We start from the raw sequence: 9,301 nt of genomic DNA on the forward strand, positions 1-9,301 counted from the left end.
TCCACAATGGCAGAGCGGTGTGGATTGGTTGCTTCGACTAGTCGAAGTTGTAAAGCTTGAATCCATCTAACTTGTAATATTATAAAAATAAGAAATGCGTACAAACCGACGCAATATTACGACAGATAGTTAGTACAAATATTGATTATAAATCTGGCACATACCGTAAAATATTTTAAAAAATTTAAATGCCAGAGTTATATGTACATAACATCAATAGCGGAGCTTATTGTCTAATATATACTATTGTAGGTGGAGAATCAACAAAATCATCATCACTATCACAACTAATATATGTCCTAATCAGTCGAGGTTCACTATGCACAGTTCTCTTCGTTCGATATATTATACTGTTCTTTGGAGGTGGATCAACAAAATCGTCGTCGCTGTCACCGGTATCAGAGATTGTAGTTTTTGAAACCACGTTCACTCGTAATTGATTTACACTTGTACGCAAAGCACATTTTCGGCCCGTACTTAATAACTTGGAGTGCGATTTTCTGTACATGCTTTGAAACTCGACCTACAATATTTAGGATCAATTACACAATGTTACACTTAGGGGTGTAAACGAGCCGAACACGAGCGAGCTGGGGTCAGCTCGTGTTCGGCGAGATGGCTCGTTAAAGTATCGAGCCGAAACATTCACCTTGTGTTTGGCTCGTTTATTAACGAGCCGAACACGAGCTAGCTCACGAGCTGCCCAACGAATAATAAATTAAAATGATTAGTATAAATTTATATACAAAATAAATTTATCCAATATTATCCATTAGACTTTGATCTTTTGAAACTTTACATATAAATGAGTCTTTTTATAATAAAGCTCGCATTTATATTTTTTTTTGGCTAAAAATATAATAATAAAAAGATATATTAGATTTAATTATATATTTACCTGAAGGGGAAGCAGCAGGGGAAGCAGCAGCAATCTGTAACGCACTAGCGACCCGCCCTGACAGCGAGTTTGTAAGGATGAGGAGGCTCGAGAGGCTTGCGAGCTGCTCGCTGCTCGAGAGGCTTGCGAGCTGCGAGCTGCTGGCTGCTCGAGAGGCTTGCGAGCTTCGAGCTGCTGGCTGCTCGAGAGGCTTGCGAGCTCCGAGCTGCTGGCTACTCAAAGGGGAGGAGAGTTGAAGGGAGAAATCGACAAAATGGAGCCCTAGCTTTTGACTGGGGAGTCGGGTAGCTCACTAAACAGAGAAACGAGCCCTTTATTGAATGAACTCGGTTCACAAAAAGAATTAAACCGAACCCGAGCCACCAAATAAACAATAAAATAATGTTAAGAATACAATTTTTCCCTTAAATATTAAGAATACAACATTTATATATTAAAAATATATAAATTATATATTTGTAAATTAAATTTAAATTAAAATTTTATAATGTATAGTTTCATATTTTTTTTATTTAAAAATAAATATTTGAAATTAAAATGTATAATTTGCAAAGAAAAACCATAAATTTTAGATTTATAAAAACCATAATATTTTTATTACATTTTATTTAAAAATAATTTAAACTTTAAATTTAAATTTCAATTAAAATTAAAATTATTAAATATCGAAAGGTACAAAATATACAATTTGATATTTTAATTTAAAACATAATGTAAAAATTAAAAAGTATAAAATTTCTATATAAAATTTAAAATAATTATGAAATATAAAATAAAAAATTAAATATTAAAATTTCTATATAAACTTTTCTATACTAGATGTACACTTTTCTATACTAGGCCTTACATGCTACTTTCATAGGGTAGAGAAAGCTTGTTCACTTTGCAGGAAATAATCAGAATATCTATGACTGTGCTACGATACATATGTAGTGCCTACTTGTATAGGGTTGGCAATGCTGTTGCAGCTATAGCATACAATGGAACAGTGGTAGAGCTCACAGGTACATCTGTAGTGGTAATGGAAACACCCATATAGCTGCCACTTAGAATAGGCAGGCTTTGCTTTTGCAGTAATAGAATATAATGGTACAGTTGTAGGGGTCACATGTACATCTCTAGTGTTAATGGGCACACCCATATAGCAGTCACTTCTATAGGGTAGGCTTTGCTTTTGCAGTTATAGAATATGATGGGATGGGACAGTTGTAGAGCTCAGCCGAACAGCGGTACTGGTAATGGGCACACCCATATAGCTGTCAATTTCATAGGGTTGGAAAAGTTTTGGCACATAGCAGAAAAAAATATAGCTTAAAACAAGTGTGCCACGGTACATGTGTAGTGCCCACTTTTCTATACTAGATGTACACTTTTCTATACTAGGCCTTACATGCTACTTTCATAGGGTAGAGAAAGCTTGTCCACTTTGCAGGAAAAAATCAGAATATCTATGACTGTGCTACGATACATATGTAGTGCCCACTTGTATAGGGTTGGCATTGCTGTTGCAGCTATAGCATACAATGGAACAGTGGTAGAGCTCACAGGTACATCTGTAGTGTTAATGGGCACACCCATATAGCTGCCACTTTTATAGGGTAGGCTTTGCTTTTGCAGTTATAAAATATAATGGGACAGCTGTAGATCTCACAGGTACATCTATAGTGTTAATGGGCACACCCATATACCTGTCAATTTCATAGGGTAGGCTTTGCTTTTGTAGTTATAAAATATAATGCTACAGTTGTAGAGGTCACATGTACATCTGTAGTGGTAATGGGCACACCCATATAGCTGCCACTTAGAATGGGCAGGCTTTACTTTTACAGTTTTAGAATAGAATTAGACAGTTGTAGTGGTCACATGTATATATATATAAGTAATGTGCACACCCATATAGTTGCCAATTTCATAGGAATATTTATAAGTGTGCCACGGTACATGTGTAGTGCCCACTTTTCTATACTAGATGTGCACTTTTCTATACTTGGCCTTACATGCCACTTTCATAGGGTAGGGAAAGCTTTTCCACATTGCAGAAAAAAATCAGAATATTTATGAGTGCGCCACGATACAGATGTAGTGCCCACTTGTATAGGGTTGGCGTTGCTGTTGCAGCTATTGCATAGAATGGAACAGTTGTAGAGATCACAGGTACATCTGTAGTGTTAATAGGCACACCCATATACCTTCAACACTTCCATAGGGTAGGCTTTGCTTTTGCAGTAATAGAATAGAATGGGACAGTTGTAGGGGTCACATGTACATCTCTAGTGTTAATGGGCACACCCATATACCTGCTAATTTCATAGGGTAGGCTTTACTTTTGTACTTATAGATTATAATGGGACAGTTGTAGAGCTCAGACGAACATCTGTAATGGTAATGGGCACACCCATATACCTGCCAATTTCATAGGGTTGGGAAAGTTTTGGCACATTGCAGAAAAAAATAGGAATATTTATACGTTTGCCACGATACATGTGTAGTGCCCACTTTTCTATACTAGATGTGCAATTTTCTATACTAGGCCTTACAAGCCACTTTCACTACCCGGAACATCTGTAGGGCTAAAGAGTACACCTATATACCTGCCACATCTATAGGTCCACTTCTATATGGTACCCTTTACTTGTGCTGTTATACCTTAGAATAGAACACTTATACCACTCTCCAGAACATCTGTAGGGCTAAAGAGTACACCCATATACCAGCCACATCTATAGGTCCACTTCAATATGGTACCCTTTACTTGTGCTGTTATAGCTTAAAATATAACACTTATACCACTCCTCGGAATATCTGTAGGGCTAAAGAGTACACCCATATACCTGCCACATCTATCCATCCACTTCTATATGGTAGCCTTGGGTTGTGCGGTTATAGCTTAAAATGGAACAGTTATACCACTCTCTGGAACATCTGTAGGGCTAAAGAGCACACCCATATACCTGCCACATCGATAGGTCCACTTCTATATGGTACCCTTTACTTGTGCTATTATACCTTAAAATAGAACACTTATACCACTCTCCGGAGCATCTGTAGGGCTAAAGAGTACACCCATATACCTGCCACATCTATCTATCCACTTCTATATGTAGCATTCGGTTGTGCGGTTATAGCTTAAAATGGAACACTTATACCACTCCCCGGAACATCTGTAGGGCTAAAGAGCACACCGATAAACCTGCCACATCTATAGGTCCACATCTATATGGTACCCTTTACTTGTGCTGTTATAACTTAAAATAGAACACTTATACCACTTCTCGGAATATCTGTAGGGCTAAAGAGTACACCCATATACCTGCCACATCTATCCATCCACTTCTATATGGTAGTCTTGGGTTGTGCGGTTATAGCTTAAAATAGACCACTTAAATCACTACCCGGAACATCTGTAGGGCTAAAGAGTACACCCATATACCTGCCACATCGATAGGACCACTTCTATATGGTATCCTTTACTTGTGCTGTTATAGCTTAAAATATAACACTTATACCACTCATCGGAATATCTGTAGGGCTAAAGAGTACACCCATATACCTGCCACATCTATCTATCCACTTCTATATGTAGCATTCGGTTGTGCGGTTATAGCTTAAAATGGAACACTTATACCACTCCCCGGAACATCTGTAGGGCTAAAGAGCACACCCATAAACCTGCCACATCTATAGGTCCACTTCTATATGGTACCCTTTACTTGTGCTGTTATAACTTAAAATAGAACACTTATACCACTCCTCGGAATATCTGTAGGGCTAAAGAGTACACCCATATACCTGCCACATCTATCCATCCACTTCTATATGGTAGCCTTGGGTTGTGCGGTTATAGCTTAAAATGGAACACTTATATCACAACCCGGAACATCTGTAGGGCTAAAGAGTACACCCATATATCTGCCACATCTATAGGTCCACTTCTATATGGTACCCTTTACTTGTGCTGTTATACCTTAGAATAGAACACTTATACCACTCCCCGGAACATCTGTAGGGCTAAAGAGTACACCCATATACCTGCCACAACTATCTATCCACTTCTATATGGTAGCCTTGGGTTGTGCGGTTATAGCTTAAAATCATGTCTTCATGATCACTTTTATAGTGAAGACATAATTCTTATAAATAAGCTTGGAACACCCATATATCTGACTGTGCTAAGTAGGTCTTATAAAAGAAGCTCTAATTATTGCTTCACTTAGGTGCATCTGTAGTGGTGTAGAGCACACCCATATATCTAGGGAAAAGTGATGTGACCACTCTTATAGATCTGACACGATTTTTCACATCATAGCCAGAAACGGAACACTAATAGCCCAGGTCGGTACACTTAAGCCCTGGTTGGAACACCGATATACCTATCACATCTATATGTCCACTTAAATATGGTAGGCTAAGACCTGTAGTGCTATAGCTTAGAATGGAACAGTTATACTACTTTCAGGTACATTTATAGTGTTAAAGGGAACACTTCTATAGGGATGAACCTACTGCAGTACGAGATCATGAACCATCCGTAAAATATTGCAGTGTTTCTATAAACAAACTGCCATGGCTCTCCAAGCAACTCGACAACATCCAATACAACATATAACATTCACAATCATATATAAACAAACTGCCCAGTACCCGTCACAATTGTCACATTTCACAATCATATATAAAAAAATTCACAGTCATATATAAGCAAACTCCCCAGTACCAGTCACATATATAGTTGGATTCACAGTCATATATAAACAAATTCACAATCATATATAACATATTCACAATACTAGTCACAATATCACAATTGCACATTCACAATCATATATAAACAATCTGCCCAGTACCAGTCACAATGTGAACAATTGTACAGTCACATATATAAACAAATTCAGAGTAATATATAAACAAATTCACAATCATATAAAAAGAAACTGCCGAATACCAGTCACAAATTTACAATTGCACATTCACAATCATATATAAACAAACTGCCCAATACCACTCACAAGTGCACAATCCTATAACATTCAGACATCATCTTTTGCGACAGTGGACTCAATCATTGAAGTATAGGTCACACAACATGGATCCTTTAAGATGGCACTGACCATATGAGCACGGAAAGAGTGGGGGTCATTATCGTACGATAACAGATCGGGGAGGCCGTTTCTTACAATTCTTTCGGCAAAAAGGCATGTGTACATGCCACAATCGACTTCCGTGGAACCCTGTTGTTGACATTCTTTATGAAATACCACGTCAGGAGCGCCAATGGGGACTTGGATGATGTGCTCAAAATATGACGCAAACCACTTCGCCTGTCCAAGAGAAAAAATGGTAAATTAATTAAAACGACTGGATAGTAGATGTTACTGCCGAGTGAATAAATAACTAAAACAAGCTGTCTACTGAGAAGAATAAATTAATACCAGCAGCCGTCCGTATCATAATCAACGTAATCATTACCAATGAAAAGAAGGAAACTTTATGAATACGGACCTATCTGGATCACCCATTCAGCCGCTCCAGCCTACGGCTCGGGTGACCCTTGAAGCAACATCAAGAGTGTGGTGATTGGGATGTCCAGGATCGTGCTCGCCCCGCCGCCTCCTGGCTCCGTTCCCAAACCGCGGTATCCATCGCCGGTGGCCCCTGAAATACGTAAAACATCAGTAAGGGAAAAACAATATGTACATAGTTGAAATAAAACAACTAAATCCATACATTTCACTTTTGTTAGTACATTACCACCTACTGATTTACATTTTCTATATTACCAACCTACCTTACATTATCAAAATAAATGAACTTAAACCAAATTTCTTTTAGTTTATTGTACACACTACATATAAATCGAATCTCGAAAGCGAAGGCAACAACGAACGGGAGCACGTTCGGAACATAATATATACGTTAAGGGAACAACCAACGGATAAATATGTACAACAAACTCGGAACCCGCCTGTCCCCTCCGAGACAGGCAAGCCGCAGACAACTGCACTGGGCTTGGGCTGGTTTAACCGCCCCTAACCCCGCACTGTCTATACGTCTATCTATCTATATATTTTGACTTTTGTCATGTCATTATTCGTTGATATTAGATAGTTACGGAGTTAGGTCACTTTACGTACGTACCTTGAGTATCATTCTTCCGACTGATTGAGTGATGATACAAGTTGCTGTTCTAGTGAATAGACTAATGGGTTAGAGAGCCGCTTGCGTTCCAAGCGAGTGTCAGAGTGCAGAGATTCAGAGTATCCTCTCCACCGATCGATAAGTGGATGGGGCTCTGGCGGACGTCTGTGATGTGACCAGGTTTCCGTGATGTGACCGGGGGAGCGCACGGTTTGAAGCCTCACGTGATGGACACTCCTCGATGGAGGTGTCCACGTCTGTCCGATTCACTCGAGCTAGGTTAGAGTGCTTGACCTTTGTGGGATAGGTTGATCCCCACTATCGTTGTATCATAAGTTAATATGATCCCAAGAGTACGGTGAGAACGTGATGAATTACGGTGAGCAAGTTACAAATCCAATTGATCTACGGTGAGCAAGAGAACTGTCCAAGAACTATGTGATCAAAGGTTATGTGATCCAAGTATAAGTGTATTTGTTTAGGTAGTAGATATATCCCGCTAGATAGAGTATCATAAGTTGAGTACGTATGATCCAAAAGTAAGTACCATAGATGGTGGGTTTGATAGTGATCGTACGTTTCTACACGTGTTAATGTAAATTGTGGGATATTACGATAAAGTGTTATACATTTACTAGCTATAATCATGAGTCTGTATTTCTCATCGGGCTGACGAAGCCCTACCGTGAGGGGGTGGAGCACCACTACGGCGCTGAGAAGCTAACGCTAAGCGGCTGCAAAGCTGCGGAGCAACCGAAAGGGCCGTTTTGCTGCGAGGCCCCCAGCGGAAGCTGTTGTTGAGGCGTGGATGAGCTGCTTAGCTGCTTGGCAGAAGCGGCTGCGCAAGTCTCTGGATTGTTAATCCAAACGCTGGGTAGTTTAATCTAGTTTTGGGATCTAATCAGTTTTGGGGTTTAGCCTCGGGATCTAGAGCTGTGACCTCTTTAGGCGCCACGCTCGAAGCTAAAGCTCGAGCTTGGAAGTGGGATCGAAGTTATCTAAGGTAAACTTGGTTTAGGTTCGATATTTTGGGATCAATAGGTTTAGGTGGTAATTTCCCAAATCTCGAATGGAGATATGGTTCGAGGCTCGAACTTCTCCCTCTCTTCTTCCACTAGAAGAAGAAGAAGAATCAGAAGAGGAAGAGAAAGAGGAAGAAAAGGAAGGAGAGGAAGAAGAAGAAGAAGAAGAGGAAAGATCTCTCTCTCTCCCTTTCCACACTCTCTCCCTCTTTCGTTGACTCCCTCTCTTCCTCCAGGGGTTCGGGAGTATATCCGGTAAAACGTTAATCGGGGGAGTTGAAAAGTAAAAGACCTTGTCGGGAGGGACCCGGTAAAAGCGTCACTCCCTGGCCAGGGTCGAGCCCCTCTGGCCAGGAGCTTTCGACGTGTTGGTCCGTCTCCCCTAAAGCGCAAGCCCTTGGCCAGAAACGGACTCTCTGGCCAGGGGCCCTCTGGCCAGGAACAGGCTCTCTGGCCAAGGGCTCTCGTTGTAGAAGCCCTGAATCGGTTTAAAGCCGAAGTGAGCGACCCGGTTGCAAGCCCTTGGCCAAGGAGGAGTGGTCTCTGGCCAACGTAGTGTTGGAGGGCGGTCGGGTCGGACTACCCTGGCCAGGGAGGGATGGTCCCTGGCCAGGGACTCTCGTAAATACGAGGTCACGTCGAAAACGTGACCACGAGAGCGCCTGTGGAGGAGTTAGGTGGAATACGTAACACCAGTGGAAGCCTGGAAGGCTTCGAATGAGTGAGCTGTTAGTCAGCTAAGAACCGCTTCAGATTAGGAGCTCGAAGCTCTTAAGTGAAGGGAATGTGAATTACTTTATAATTTCAGTCAATGTTACCTTCTTTTTTATACACAACTTCAGGCTTAGGTTTAGGATTAGTTATTATAACTAATCGAGTACAAGGTATTAGACACTTGTATACTTGGCAGGTTTATTATCGTAAACTCAAAAGGACTTAGAAAGTATTCCGTAGAACGATACAACGAAGGACAAAGATACGTCTACGTGCATGAGTTATTCTACGTCCCTAAACCTTTCCTATTCGGTCATTGTCGACTAAAAGACTACCTGCACCGTAAACCTAGGCGTAGATATGCAGTGAAAGACCTATTTTATTGATGTGTACGGACATCGTGAAGATCTATACATGAATAAGGACATGTATCATTAACCGTAACCGTAAATCATAGTTAACTAAACTTCCTTGCTGCAAAACTCTCAACCTTGAGAAACACCTCGGTGTCGCCCCGTGTCCTGCGCCGTCT

This window comes from Ananas comosus, linkage group 10 (genome assembly GCF_001540865.1).
Source record: "Ananas comosus cultivar F153 linkage group 10, ASM154086v1, whole genome shotgun sequence".
Classification (NCBI taxonomy): Eukaryota; Viridiplantae; Streptophyta; class Magnoliopsida; order Poales; family Bromeliaceae; genus Ananas; species Ananas comosus.